The sequence below is a fragment of the Esox lucius genome, chromosome 2, assembly GCF_011004845.1.
Source record: "Esox lucius isolate fEsoLuc1 chromosome 2, fEsoLuc1.pri, whole genome shotgun sequence".
In the NCBI taxonomy this organism is placed as follows: Eukaryota; Metazoa; Chordata; class Actinopteri; order Esociformes; family Esocidae; genus Esox; species Esox lucius.
The window spans coordinates 22,322,926-22,339,592 of NC_047570.1; positions in this window are offsets into that span (position 1 = coordinate 22,322,926).

The following is a 16,667-nucleotide window of genomic DNA, read 5'->3' on the forward strand; positions in this document are numbered from 1 at the left end:
CTACCTGGTGCGTCATGAACAGAGGCTCTTCTAAATGACCGCTAAGACCTGTCTCTTGAACAGTCTGAACCCTGTGTGAGAGTACATTTCGATGGATGTGCCGGGCTTTTATCTATGAGCTTGGCCTGTGTCTGATGCACTCTCCCAATCCAAAGCCTTGAAACAAATAAAGACCAAATAAACAAATAAAGCCTCTCCTCTGTTCTGCACTGTTGTTCATCTCGCTCTCGCTGTACAAATGTTATAAGGTTCTATACTCATAGAGCAGTGCTGTGACCAGTCAAATGTCAGGTTTGCAGATGCAAAAGCAGCATTTCAATGAACTCTTACTAGAATTGGGACATCCGGTATGATGAAACACAGATGTGAATGAAAAGCACTCCTGAATGAAAAACTGACATTTTGGATTGTAGTTGCAAATATTGTGTCTTTGTATTAAGCAGAGCTAGAGCACAGTCAGCATTAATTTTAGTCTCGCTTATGGTGTTGAGGCAAAAGCTAAACTGAAGGTGAAGTAATTCTTTTGACTGGCCAGTTAATGGTTTTACCACGTTTAAGCCCTGAGACCTGTGTCTAGTTCAGTCAGCTTTCTGGTCATGTGTCCGAGCATTAATACTTCATTATTCTGGAGGGTAAATCGAAGATTATGGTATGTTGTGTGGGGTAAGTGTTTAAGTCAACCTCAATTGTAAACCGGCCAACATGAAGATATAGCTTACAAGTTAGAAAAGACTGTCAAAACCCTTTGAATTCCTATTAAGCATCGAAGTGAGGAGAATGTAAATGAGTGACAGAACAGTAACTGTTAGAGGTACAGTATCCATGGGACCACCCTAATTTAACAGTCATTTCATGCAGGTCTTTCCATGATTCTCCATCTTCCTCCATCCAACTCCTTAAAAAATTGGCTGGGAATGTAAAAATGTAAAACAGTAAATTTATTCATGTCAATTTATGAACAACGGCCTTTTCTTTCTATTCACATTCCGTTCCAGCTGACATTAAACAGGGAAGCCTTTAACTTCCATATTCAATATGTGTACTTTTAGAGCAGAGGCCCATTTATGATTTCAAAAGCCAGGCTTTCAGCTCTATAAACTACATTTCTAAGGAATCCTTGACGTCCAGATGAACAAGGCCCGGAGATTAAGCTATTACTCTCATGACTAACTTATTTCTGTCATGTTATTGTTTCACAGTCTATGGTATCATGGGAATGGTTTCTACTTTGTATTGGTCATGATTATTGAGGTCACTGCAGGCAGGGTATAGTACAAGATCTCAAGGCAGGCTCCCTTCCCCCTCTGAAGCAGCCTCTACCTTGTTCTCTGTAACACCTTTTCCAATTTCCCCCTTCTTCCATTTTGCACTTTTGTCCTTCCTCTCCTCAACCTGACATTCTCAGTATACGAACCCTGCATCACGTTGAGTCAAGGGCAAAAGCAAAAGTGTTGACAGCAGCGTTTGAGGTAAATGAAAGAGCTGATCCCCTCCACAGCAGCGGGGTAGGGGAAGAGAGGACAGGCCAGGACGAGGGACAGTGATAGAACTGACCTCCTTTTTGGGAGCATCCACCTGGCCTGGTGAGAGAATCCCTTCTCTGCTTCCCAGGCTAGAATATTGTGCTCGAGAAGTGTTTAACTTTCTCAAATCCCAATTGCACTCAGCATGGGGTGTCCTCTTTCTCTTAGCCCATAGGTTTAGTGGCTGCCCTTGTGCCCGCCAACTGGGCCTGGAGTGGGGTTTTTGGAGGAGGAGGGGTGGATCGATAGCATGGTAGCTCTACTGTCAGACAGAGGTGAACTTAAGCCAGGACAGAAAGAAAGGAAGAGATAGAAAAGGCTTCTACAGATATCGGAGTAGGTATTATCCATGACACCTGGGCTCTCAAGCTCTCAACCTTTAAATACATGATCTGGAATAGGCCTAATGTAGCACATTCAGCAAATCTCTTCTGAGTTTTGTGCTCTGTTGACTTCCACTGCTTCAAAGGCATTGCCTTCATATTTCACTGATAGAAATTTGTTGAGAAACTCTTTCATTGGTCATATCAAATGCCAGTATTCCTGAAGTCTTTTAAAAAAAGAAAATGTATAAGTTGCCTGAGCAAGACTGAATGGAAATCCCCCCCACGGCCAGCCCAAATGGCAGAAATCTTTAATGTCCTGATGATCCTAAAGAGCATTTCTGTAACAACCTAAAATAATGTGATCTCTCTATGCTCTCAGAAAAATTTAATGAACAGGTGTGTTTACAACAAACATGGTAGCTTTAATCTTATCAAAATCCTTAGTATACGTACAGAGAGAGAAAAAAATTGCTTTTGTTATTAACCTTCTTGTTTTGAGAGTTAAAACCCTGCATGGGATGGCCTTCTTAAATGAATGAATATGGGAGACTGAATAAGCCTATTGGAAAGGATTATGCAGGGGTTCACCTTTAAAACCAGCCATGTCCATCAACATATTGAGGAAACAAAATATCCAACATGTGAAACATGTCAGTAAAATAAGATTGTATATTTTAATGTGAAAATCCCAGTTGTTTACATGTCTGTGTGGGACATCAATGTTTATGTCATGGCTTTAGCCACATCCCCACAGTGACAACATTACTTCTATTGTACTGTATTTCTGCATTAATTGTACTTGGCTTCATCTAAAGAACATAGTCACTTGTATATGTGTGAGTTATTTGGTCTCAGTATGCCCCCTGATGAGACGTTGGCAGACACCATTTGTCCGCAGAAATGGCTTGAAGTAATCTGAATCTTTGAGGTGCTTAATAAGTGAGAGCAAAGACTGGGTCCCAGAAAGTTCACAGAACCTGTGTGGTATATATGAAAAGCTTAATCTATGATTGGTTGCCTGTCTCTTGTTTTTCGTGGTGTGACTGAAAATGTAATGTTATTGTTCAAGAGCTGGCTTTCTCATTAATAAGAGCAATCACATTTAGTGGACTTGTGTAGACTACATAACCTGTTATTGAGTTTACAAGGAAACACAGAGTAGTACTTTATACATTAGGTGCACTGTGTATGAACTGCCGCCAAACACCCCACTTTCCCCCTGCACTTGTTGAATAAAACATCTGTCTCATAGCAAAGGTAATGGCAGACACTATGCTGCCGTTTGTCGAGATGAAACTCGCTCTCTTCTGGAGTGGCCGAGAGTTTAGCCTTGATGCATTTTACACCGGTCCTAGCCCTGTGTTAACAACTTATCTGTGACCTGTGGAGAGAGCGGGAATGGTTGTGGTGAAAATCAATCTTCCCCTCTCCTTTCGCCTTGAATACCAGCAGAGCAAACAAACAGGCCTAAACAATACGATATATACCACATATCAATTACACTAAACGCCTCAGTATCTATACTTCACTGTCCCAGGCACACACCGGGTACAAGGCATACATGCTGCTGTAGGACGATAAAGGCGCTGCATTGTTCCCCACCATCTGGAGGACTGATAAGGCCTGCCTGTGCATAGTTGATAATAAGAACAGGCAGAGGAAAAACTGAGTGTTAAACATTTCCTTGGCCCATGAAAAAGGTTCCATTAAGTCCACTGACCCCAATTGAATATTAATGAACTAATTAACAGATTTATTGTTCTACGCAATTTCTGGAGGGGCAATTTTTTTCAAGTGCTATTATTTTTTCTAATTATTTTCTGCACTTTGTATAATTGAATCTTTGTAGCTGCCAGCATCCTGTGCGTGCCTTGGCAATGAGGAAAAGCGTTTGGCATGTATTTTTTTTTTCTTCCTTCCGTTTTCTGTAAACAACAAGAAAAACAAAACACTTTCTTCTATACGTGTGTGTGTGTGTATATATATATATAGTATAATATATATTTGTGAAAGGGTGAGGCTTGCTGAGGTGTTGGATTACAAAACGGCAATCAACTAGGTTCCAGACTGCTGCATTACATGGAGGACTTGACAAAGGTTTAAATGGCCAGTGACAGCTGGGTCTGAAAGATAGTATAATCAGCTGATGAAGAGGATACACTGAAGCCTAGTTCTCAATAGACAGACAGCTGAATAGTGCAGCTAGGCTACTGAGAGAGATGAAGATGTTGTTAAGGTAACCTTGAAAGAACCGAATGCAATTAATAATGGGTTTGATGAATCTATAGGAAAAACAGGGCAATGAAGCTTTTAATTCTACTTAAGAAAAGTGTTGCTGAATTGTTTGTGGCAGGGACATTGGAACTCCTGTAATTGTTTTTGTTTAATACAGTACCTATGCAAACTTATAGTTGTTGACTAATATTGAAAGATGTTTTAAAGATGTGCAGGGCAAACTTCAGTCTTCAAATGGTAAATATACAGCACAGGACTATCTTACAGTATTGAGAAGCCTGTAAGCAAACACATATTTAACTTGGAAAAAATTTGAGCATTCACATTCACTAGTATTTTATGGCACTGTAATGACCAATTGTCAATTTGGACATGCTACTGAATTTCAATGAGCATGTTTAGGCCAAGGAAATTAGAATTATCCCAGTACTGAGAAGTGCACCTCTGTTTGAAAGCAGTGATTAAAGAGTGGTGGGGGGCATTGCGATAACCTTTTCGATAACTGGAATTCAATTATATAACATTTTACTATCTTGAAGTTTACCTAATTCTATTTATGTCTGCAATCCAATTCCAGACAAATAAAGGCATCGATTTATTTTGGTTACTTCTCCAATATAACTTAGAGTAATGAACTCATTTTGCTGTTGTATGGAAATTTGGTCTCATAACAATAATTTTGCCTGATATACCAGCCAGTCGGTATTAAGAGTAAGGCCCTACAGTCATATACTGTTATTATGCTATACATCACAAAGTGCATAAAAACCTGTCAACAAAAATGTTGGAAAGTTTCTGCATGTGACCCTACCAGGTTCGTAATTTTTTTTCCAAAGGGCTGAATAATATTGCCACTGCTATATTGCAACAAAAGAGAAACCCATTTTCTGCTAGTTGGGGATTTCCGAGATTCTGTGTTTTTACTATTTAAACACACTGCCACACTGTGCTTACATCGACAGACATGCATTTTCTATCAAATCAACTATTTCAGTCTGCTGGAGGTTCTATATTGACTGTGGAGCCTTTCTGTTTATGGAGTTGAATTCTATATTCTGATTCAGTGGTCAATTAGTCGGGCTGTTACAGAATACTTTCTCATAAACCAAATGCAATTGCATTTAACCCAGGCCCTGCAATGTCCTGTCATAACATGTATAATATGGTTCACTCAACCTCATTGGCTTCCTGAAAAACCTCAGACTAAAGTAATTTGCTTGTATTGTATATGTCAACAATGCAATTAGTATTTCACCATCATTTCACCAGGCATTTCGATTCAGAACCAATTCTTACTTTGAATGATGACCTCAGGTACAGTTGCAAGAGGACAGCACAATTCACAGGAACATATACATGTAACAATAAATATGAACACGATACACATGGGAAATAAACATAATCAAAAAATTGCACTATATACAGCGATACACATACACGGATAGATTTGAAACTTGAAAACAAACAAGAAACCAGGCCAGACTAGTTCAGCCAGCCCGCAATAGAAACATTTAGCTATCTCGAGATTCGAACCGAGGTCACCCATGTGAGATGCTATGGCGTTTACCACTACACCATGGTGCTATACTAATTATCTTTTGCCACTGGCCATTTTAATAGTTAATTGGCCATTTGTGAATTACATTGATATAGTTAAACTGACTAACGTTTCTTACTAAGTTTACCTCCCCCACAAATAGCTGTTATGTATTGCGTTTGCCACTGGCCGTTTTAACAACGTATTAGACAGTAATAAGCTTTACCAGTATCTAACTTACTGGAATAGCTTCTTATTAAGTTTACCTCCACCACAAATAGCATCTATGAACTGTATTGCTGTTGATACTGGTGGTTTTATCGGCTTATTAGTCTGTAATAGGCTTACTAGTATCTACTAATTTCCTATAAATAATCGTAAGAATTGAGGAATTTTTAGCGAGACTGAAGATGAACTTTTCCATGCCAGAAACATTTGCAATATAACCGTATAGAGTTTCAGCCAGCAAAATGTAGTCACAATGCACACTATGCTTCGCCTGCGAGTAGAGACGAACTCAGAACCTATAGTTCAGAAGTCTGCTTCTCTAACCACTACACAATTTAACAAGGGTCAGTCAGTCAGTCAGTAAGAGACATTCGCTCTTCTTAGCCGGCTCTGCTCACGCGGTCTAGCAAAAACAAAGTATAACAGCGCCTCTAGTGGTAGAGTCAACAACATTATCATAAACGTTATTTCAATGTTTTCTCTCTCAAAATAGATTAGTGTACAATCCAAAAAAAGTTGCGTAAAATGCAAATAAAAACGGAATGCAATGGTGTGCAAATCATTTATCACTAAATGTAATAAAAAAGTACAAAGACAACATATCAATTGTTGAAACTGAGAAATATTGTTGTTTTTGAAGAAATACATGCCCATTTTGAATTTGATGACAGGAACACGTATCACAAAATTTGGTACTGTTTACCACTGTGTTGCATCACCTCTTCTTTTAACAAAACTCTGTAAGCTTTTGGAAACTGAGGAGACTGCTATAGTTTTGAAAGTGAAATGTTTTCCAATTCTTGCTTGATAGAGGATTTCAGCTGCTCAGTTTGGGTCTCTCTGAATTATTTCATAATGCAAATGATTTCAATAGGAGACAGGTCTGGACGGCAGGCTGGCAGGTTTAGCACACAAACTATTTTACTACAGAGCCATGCTGGTGTAATACGTGCAGAATGTGGTTTGGCAGTGTCTTGCTGAAATAAGCAAGGCAGTCCCTGAAAAAGAAATAATCTGCATGGCAGCCAGGGTTGCCATATCTGCGGTTTTCACACAATTGGGCTACTTTTCAAACAGTGTCGCGGGTGAAAATCTATTGGTCGGGGGTGGTGGGTTTTTTGGCTACTTGTGAACTTCTCGCGGCCGCACCCTTTCTGTCTTCATACTGTATGCTATATTGTGTGTTTCTATGACCTTCTCCCATTCCTTTGGATCATCCAGATGGTCATTGACAAACCTCAGACGGGCCTGGACAGGCGCTGGCTTGAGCAGAGGGACCTTGCGTGCGCTGCAGGATTTTAATCCATGACGACATAGTGTGTTACTAATGATTTTCTTTGAGACTGTGGTCCCAGCTCTCTTCAGGTCATTGACCAGGTCCTGCCCTGTAGTTCTAGGCTGATCCCTCACCTTCCTCATGATCATTGATGCCCCACCAGGTGAGATCTTGCATGGAGCCCCAGACCGAGAGAGATTGACCTTCATCTTGAGCTTCTTCCATTTTCTAATAATTGCGCCAAAAGTTGTTGCCTTCTCACCAAGCTGCTTGCCTATTGTCCTGTAGCCCATCCCAGCCTTGTGCAGGTCTACAATTTTATCCCTGATGTCCTTACACAGCTCTCTGGTCTTGGCCATTGTGGATAGGTTGGAGTCTGTTTGGTTGAGTGTGTGGACAGGAGTCTTTTATACAGGTAACAAGTTCAAACAGGTGCAGTTAATACAGGTAATGAGTGGAGAACAGGAGGGCTTCTTAAAGAAAAACTAACAGTTCTGTGAGAGCCGGAATTCTTACTGGTTGGTAGGAGATCAAATACTTATGTCATGCAATAAAATGCAAATTAATTATTTAAAAATAATTCAATGTGATTTTCAGGATTTTTAGCCCTGAAACCTGAAGGTCTGTATGGATGAGTGGGCCAAAATCCCTGCTGCAGTGTGTGCAAACCTGGTCAAGAACTACAGTAAACGTATGATCTCTTTAATTGCAAACAAAGGTTTCTGTACCAAATATGAAGTTCTGCTTTTCTGATGTATCAAATACTTATGTCATGCAATAAAATGCAAATGAATTACTTAAAGATCATACAATGGATTTTTGTTTTAGATTCCGTCACTCACAGTTGAAGAGTACCTATTATAAAAATTACAGACCTCTACATGCTTTGTAAGTAGGAAAACCTGCAAAATCGGCAGCGTATCAAATACTTGTTCTCCCCACTGTATATACAGGTGCTGGTCATAAAATTAGAATATCATCAAAAAGTTTATTTATTTCAGTAATTCCATTCAAAAAATGAAACTTGTATAATGTATACATTCATTCCACACAGACTGATATATTTCAAGTGTTTATTTCTTTTAATTCTGATGATTATAACTGACCACTAATGAAAACCCCAAATTCAGTATCTCAGAAAATTAGAATATTGTGAAAATGTTCAATATTGAAGACACCTGGTGCCACACTCTAATCAGCTTACTAACTCAAAACACCTGCAAAGGCCTTTAAATGGTCTCTCAGTCTAGTTCTGTAGGCTACACAATAATGGGGAAGACTGCTGACTTGACAGCTATCCAAAAGACGACCATTGACACCTTGCACAAGGAGGGCAAGACACAAAAGGTCATTGCTAAAGAGGCTGACTGTTCACAGAGCTCTGTGTCCAAGCACATTAATAGAGAGGCAAAGGGAAGGAAAACATGTGGTAGAAAGAAAGTGTACAAGCAATAGGGATAACTGCACCCTCGAGAGGATTGTGAAACAAAACCCATTCAAAAATGTGGGGGAGATTCAGAAAGAGTGGACTGCAGCTGGAGTCAGTGCTTCAAGAATCACCACGCACAGATGTATGCAAGACATGGGTTTCAGCTTTCGCAATCCTTGTGTCAAGCCACTCTTGAACAAGACACAGCGTCAGAAGCGTCTCGCCTGGGCTAAAGACAAAAAGGACTGGACTGCTGCTGAGTTATGTTCTCTGATGAAAGTACATTTTGCATTTTCTTTGGAACTCAAGGTCCAAGAGTCTGGAGGAAGAGAGGAGAGGCACAGAATCCACGTTGCTTGAAGTCCAGTGTAAAGTTTCCACAGTCAGTGATGGTTTGGGGTGCCATGTCATCTGCTGGTGTTGGTCCACTCTGTTTTCTGAGGTCCAAGTTCAACGCAGCCATCTACCAGGAAGTTTTAGAGCACTTCATGCTTCCTGCTGCTGACCAACTTTATGGAGATGCAGATTTCATTTTCCAACAGGACTTGGCACCTGCACACAGTGCCAAAGGTACCAGTACCTGGTTTAAGGACCATGGTATCCCTGTTCTTAATTGGCCAGCAAACTTGCCTGACCTTAATACTATAGAAAATCTATGGGGTATTGTGAAGAGGAAGATGCGATATGCCAGACCCAACAATGCAGAAGAGCAGAAGGCCACTATCAGAGCAACCTGGGCTCTCATAACAGCTGAGCAGTGCCACAGACTGATCGACTCCATGCCACACCGCATTGCTGCAGTAATTCAGACAAAAGGAGCCCCAACTAAGTATTGAGTGCTGTACATGCTCATACTTATCATGTTCATACTTTTCAGTTGGCCAATATTTCTAAAACATTTTTTGTATTGGTCTTAAGTAATATTCTAATTTTCTGAGATACTGAATTTGGGATTTTCATTAGTTGTCAGTTATAATCATCACAATTAAAAGAGAGAAACATTTGAAATATATCAGTATGTGTGTAATGAATGAATATAATATACAAGTTTCACTTTTTGAATGGAATTACTGACATAAATCAACTTTTTGATTATATTCTAATTATATGACCAGCACCTGTAATCTAAAAGTCACTAGAGTCGGACTTAGAGAAGACATTCCTGCAACAAACACACATGGTGCTATTGGTACACAAATTTCCAACCTGCGAGACAGTCGACTTGAGGGGGTTTATTTAGGTGATAGATAGTTGTATTCAATGTGAAAGATAGTTACTTTTGATACCAACAGATGTCAGTCATGAATAGAAACATAATGCAGCATTATTTTAATAGTACATTTCCGTGGAACAACCTGCTCTCGTCTTGAAAGTATGTCATGTATCGTGTATTGCACAATAAAGGGGATTTGTAATGCAAGGGTTGCTGTTGTGAGAACCTTTGAAGGAAGAGTGAATAGATTTAGCCTAGCAATAATAGCCACAGGACTTGAATGGCGTGGAAATTAGTTTGAGCACACTTATAACAACCAAACAAATCAGGAACTTTGCTAGTAAGGTTTTTAGACAAAGCAGCGAAGCGCAGTAATTGTAAGCTGAATGTCAGCTTGAATGTCAGCTCGTGAATGTGTAATGCTGAGAGCCTCTTTATTTTGCTTTATGCTTTTAGTCGGTAAAAGTGATTCTGAAATGTTTAGATGCTTTCTTGAGGAGGGTAATCTTCAGTAACAATCAATTACAATATATTTCCTATTTAGTCTGGGCCCTAATAGCTTCTCTCTGAGTACACTGTAGGGCCTGTCTAATAAATATACAATATGTTCCTTTTAAATGTCTTCGAATATGCATGGTGAACATATAAACACTATGGTGAAGGGGTTGAACATCTAAGTGTGTATCACAATTCAGTTGTGAATTTCTGAGTCAGAGAAATGAGGATGGCGCATTTTGCGGTTTGTTTGCCTCCCATTATCCAGATTGAATTACTGTGTCGTCCTTTTAGACCATCTGTTCTGGTTTAAGTCATATTTCCAAGTATGTCATGGTCTATGGGCAGAGTATTTTGATGGGTTAGAGGCAAGACTGGAAACAAAATGGTGGCATTGCATTGGGGCAGCAGTCAGCCTCAGCAGTTAGAGCATCTACCCAGTAACCAAAAGGTTGCTAGATCAAATCTCAGAGCCAGCAAAGTAAAAAATCTTTCTGCCCTTGAGCGTGACAATTGCCCATAATTGTTATTTGTTTCTGTAGATAAGAGTTTTTCCTAAATTATTAAAGTAAAGAGAAATTGGTTGTAGCATCATGTTTTGGACACACTAGTGAATAATACGTTGTGAAATAGCCTTATCTTAGTTTGCATAATAATTTCCATAGTGTTTGAATTTATACTTACATGTTCGACACGTACCACTTAGGATTGCGTGCGCACTGCACAGTAACTTGATATGGTTCTTAAACAATTGTCTTCCCATTTGTAAAACTCCTGGGGGGGCTTGATTGAAAATATGCACACACTACCTCGGAAGGTGGGGTCTTGAGCAATCGATATCTGCAAGTTTACCCAGCAAAATAATTGAGCATCTCAAGTCTTCTTTGTCCTTAGGAGGTCCTGAGTCTGTGGACCACACATCACATTACTACTGGGCTTACGACACCTACAGTAACTATCCATAGAGGGTACACAGTCCTCCTTGTTAGGTTGCAGATCTAGTTTCTGTCTGATGATTCCTGCTGTCACTGCCACGGCAGGCACAGATAGGCCTTTTTGCAAACAGCCCCCATGGTCGTCCCTGTCCTTATCCACCTGGTTCTGTAACTGATCTAGATACTTATTAAAGACTCTAGACAGAGCCCACCTGTATTTATTTATCAGCTGGTCATGTGAACATAATCTTGAAGATTGTTCACTCTTACAATATTCACCTAATACAGCCTCAGATTCCAGCCTCTTTCTAGGTTTCTTTGTAAGTATTGACCATACTAGGGAGTTTTGCCTAGGCACTGTGCATCAATTTGTTGCTGTTTTGGGTTTTTGGCTGGGTATCTGTATTATCACTTGTAACAATGGCTGATGTATAAAGGGCTTTATAAAATAAATGTGATTGATTGAACAGGTTAATTATGGCAGTTGTTGGCTGTGATAATTGGCTAATGCGTCTGCCTGTAAAAAATGTAACACATCTGTACTGTTTGTCTATGACAATGGATCAGATCTCATTGAGAAAGCCTTAAATATCACTGATCTTGATACAAATCAATGTCTTAGGCTACAGCCAGAGTAGGAAGTCAACTTTATTTGTATCCATGATGGAAGCTGTACATTGGTGGACAGTGAATATCCATCCTATTTTCACAGGTTAAATTCAACGGGCTGACAGACCAGTAGCCAATAAGCACTACCCGGCAGAGTTTTATTTATTTTATTGTTTTTCCTGCATGACATTTAGAAGTTGTCCTTTTCAGTTTAGAAGGGACTAAATGCTAAGTACTGTTCATATAAGCTGTTAGTGTAGCTAGCATATCGAAAGTGATAGTCAGTCCCTTTTAGCTCTAATGCTGCTGATTGGTGATAATGACAGACATCAACATGGTGTATTGTGGTTGGCCTTACAAGCGTCATACCCCAACATTGTGTGAAATACATATACTAACAATAGTCTAAATATAGACTAAATTTGCAGAGGGGCAGTGAGAATATTTACAACTTCCCCACTGCATCTTTTCCCCATGCATTTCTATGACATTTCAATTGTTTTGGTTGAGTTGCATTGGCTTCTTACTCATATTTATTCATATACTAAACACAAACCAAACAAAACATTTTTTGCAATACGTTGCATTAAAAATATCATAATGATATACATGAAGGGGCATTATATAGAATTTCTGCATTAAAATATGTTTAAAATATAATGTTAAAATAAAATACAAAAACATATCTTTGTAATATTTGAATGATGGTGTTTCACAACAATTATTTACCAGAAATAATTTTGGGTACATACAAAAGTGCATCCTAAAATGCAGATAATTCTGTTGTTCAAAAGAAGGCTACTGTCAAATGACATAGCAGCACCCTCCCACTTTTCCATTGGTGTCTAAGATATTAAATAATTTAAATTGTGCAACAACAGAAAGCAGCAGGCAAAATATCTTGTTAATTTCCTTTTTGCTAATTCTACTCAGTTCACTCCATTTCTGTTTGTTAGAAAACAAGCACTGAATAGTGTAGGGAATCATTAAGCCATCTACAGAGGGGAGAACAAGTATTTGATACACTGCCGATTTTGCAGGTTTTCCCACTTACAAAGCATGTAGAAGTCTGTAATTTTTATCATAGGTACTCTTCAATAGTGAGTGACGGAATCTAAAACAAAAATCCATTGTATGATCTTTAAGTAATAAATTTGCATTTTATTGCATGACATAAGTATTTGATACATCAGAAAAGCAGAACTTCATATTTGGGACAGAAACCATACGTTTACTGTAGTTCTTGACCAGGTTTGCACACACTGCAGCAGGGATTTTGGCCCACTCATCCATACAGACTTTCATGTTTCGGGGCTGTCGCTGGGCAATACAGACTTTCAGCTCCCTCCAAAGATTTTCTATTGAGTTCAGGTATGGAGACTGGCTAGGCCACTCCAGGACCTTGAGATGCTTCTTACGGAGCAACTCCTTAGTTGCCCTGGCTGTGTGTTTCAGGTCGTTGTCATGATGGAAGACCCAGCCACGACCCATCTTCAATGCTCTTACTGAGGGAAGAAGGTTGTTGGCCAAGATCTCACGATACATGGCCCCATCCATCCTCCCCTCAATATGGTGCAGTCGTCCTGTCCCCTTTGCAGAAAAGCCTCCCCAAAGAATAATGTTTCCACCTCCATGCTTCACGGTTGGGATGGTGTTCTTGGGGTTGTACTCATCCTTCTTCTTCCTCCAAACACGGTGAGTGGAGTTAAGACCAAAAAGCTCTATTTTTGTCTCATCAGACCACATGACCGTCTCCCATTCCTCCTCTGGATCATCCAGATGGTCATTGGCAAACTTCAGATGGGCCTGGACATGCGCTGGCTTGAGCAGGGGGATCTTGCGTGCGCTACAGGATTTGAATCCATGACGGCGTAGTGTGTTACTAATGATTTTCTTTGAGACTGTGGTCCCAGCTCTCTTCAGATCATTGACCAGGTCTTGCCGTGTAGTTCTTGGCTGAACCCTCACCTTCCTCATGATCATTGATGCCCCACCAGGTGAAATCTTGCATGGAGCCCCAGACCGAGGGAGACTGACCGTCATCTTGAACTTCTTCCATTTTCTAATAATTGCGCCAACAGTTGTTGCCTTCTCACCAAGCTGCTTGCCTATTGTCCTATAGCCCATCCCAGCCTTGTGCAGGTCTACAATTTTATCCCTGATGTCCTTACACAGCTCTCTGGTCTTGGCCATTGTGGAGAGGTTGGAGTCTGTTTGATTGAGTGTGTGGACAGGAGGGCTTCTTAAAGAAAAACGAACAGGTCTGTGAGAGCCGGAATTCTTACTGGTTGGTAGGTGATCAAATACTGTCATGCAATAAAATGCAAATTAATTATTTCATAATCATACAATGTGATTTTCAGGATTTTTGTTTTAGATTCCGTCTCTCTCCGTTGAAGTGTACCTATGATAAAAATTACAGACCTCTACATGCTTTGTAAGTAGGAAAACCTGCAAAATCGGCAGTGTATCAAAAACTTGTTCTCCCCATTGTAAATTTATATATTTGTTCAATGTTTAATTTGTTTAATATATTTGTTTAATTAAAAAAATAGATTTTTTCTTATTTGTCTTGTGTTTATGGCATGTATTATGTATTATGACTGTCAAAGAAATGCACATGACAGACAAATTAACATTACATATTCAATCCTGGTATATCTACAGTTAAATCCACTTTGCTATGGTAACAATCATTGAAATGTTTTAGCTCATTTGAATGACATACTTGGTTTGAGGAACAGGCTTGTCCCTCTTGTTTCCAAAATCAGGAGGCCAAAGAGTTGGATCATCTTAGTATGTTAATAATAGCAGCAGGATAGAGGCTTGCTGTCAGTGGAATGCATCAAACATATATTATTTCAAATTTTTTCTACATACCTTATTACATTTCATAATTCTGTGGCTTGATCTCAGTCAGTTTGCGTCTCATGACTGTAATCTGTAGACATTTCTGTTGAGATGGAGGGCGTGCTGAGTGATGTGGTTCACTCAGGGGCCTTATACAGCACCCAGGCTCATATTGGACCAATGCATTATTACAATACTATTCAAATTCCTGTCTGAATCACACTGTACACACTGAAGAGGACATTACTGCTTTTTATCATCCATTTCTTTTTTGGGGGCAGGATTATGTATGGGTGTTTTTATGATTGTACTATAACCACGTTTCCAAAAAGTTGGGATGCTGTGTAAAATGTAAAGAAAAAAAGAATGCAATGTTGTGCAAATCATTTAAACTCTACATTCCAAAGAAAATAGTACAAAGGCAACATATCAAATGTTGAAACTGAGAAATGCTATTGTTTTTCGAAAAATGTATGCCCACTTTAGAGTTTGATGCCATCAACACGTTTCAAAAAAGCTGGGACAGGGGCAACAAAAGACTGGAAAAGTTGTGTAATGCTAAAAACTATACTTGGTGGATCATCTCACAACTAATTAGATTAATTGGCAACAGGTCAGTTACATAATTTGGTATAAAAAGAGCATCCCAGAGAGGATGAATCTTTCAGAGACAAAGATGGGGAGTTGTTCACTACTCTGTGAAAGACTGGCAAATAGTGCAATGATCTTTTCTCAAAGTAAAATTGTTCCGTAGTAAAAGAGTCTGGGTGCTAAACTGGCCTGCCTACAGTCCAGACCTGTCACTCTTTTGAAAACATTTGGCGCATTATGAAACGAAAAATAAGACAATGTAGAACCTAAATTGTTGAGCAGCTGCAATCAAACATTAAGCAAGAATGGGAAAACAACATTTCACCAACTTTTCACATTGCAGAACTACAGCAATTGGTCTCCTCAGATCCCAAACACAGAGTTTTGTTGAAAGAAGAGGTGATGCAACACAGTTGTAAACATGAGCCTTTTTTGAAACGTGTTGCTGGCATCAAATTATAAATGGGCATATTCTTTTCCCAAAACAATAACGCTTTTCATTGACAAACATTTGATATGTACATTTCTACTATTTTCAATTAAATATATGGATACATTTGGACATCATTGCATTATGTTTTTTCTTTGCTTTTTAGGCACCATCCCAACTTTGGAAACAGGATTGTAGTTAGTTTCTTAAATTCTTGATTTATTTAGTTTAATATGCATATAAATATCATATTCAAAGGGACTTTGGACTAAATGCCTTGTTCACGGCAGCAATGACAGACTATAACGTTGTTGGCTTTTGGATTCAAAACAAGACTCTACTGGTTGCTGGGTAGAGTCTCCAAATGTTTATAAAAAAAATTCCAATGGAAAGAAAAAACAACATTCCAATCTATCACTTCTGGATTTATTAAGAAGACTTGTGTTAGGTCTTGTTAAAGTTTTATTCACTATAAAATGGTATTGAGGATAGGTATCATGGATCTTTTAATCAGTTTTCTCAGGAGGAGATTTTTGACTTATCATATTTCTTTCTCAGCTGATATGCTGACTCTATTCAGTGCAATTTAGGCCTGTAGGAGTCTTTAAATGTCAGTGATCCACATTGGCGGTGCTGAGATGGAATAGAGGTGCATGGCTTACGGGGACAAACCGTTTTCCTCTTGGTACAGACTCTCCAGTTCAACCTATCAGCACCCCACTAGCCCCTGCAACAGCAGCCTGTCCCACTATTGAATTGAATGGTCCAGAGATTACTCAATTATTTCTATATACCAGCCTTCCATGGCAGACTAAAGGCCCATTATTGGAGTGACTGAAACCATAGGAACTTATTAAATGTGTGACCTTTTAAAGCCTTTTGCCGTGATGGATCTCAGGTGAGAATTTACTGGAATCAATTTTTATCTGAAGGCTAGATGCTTGCTCACTGCGCTGTGCTCGGCCATGTCTAAAACATTCACTTTATGAA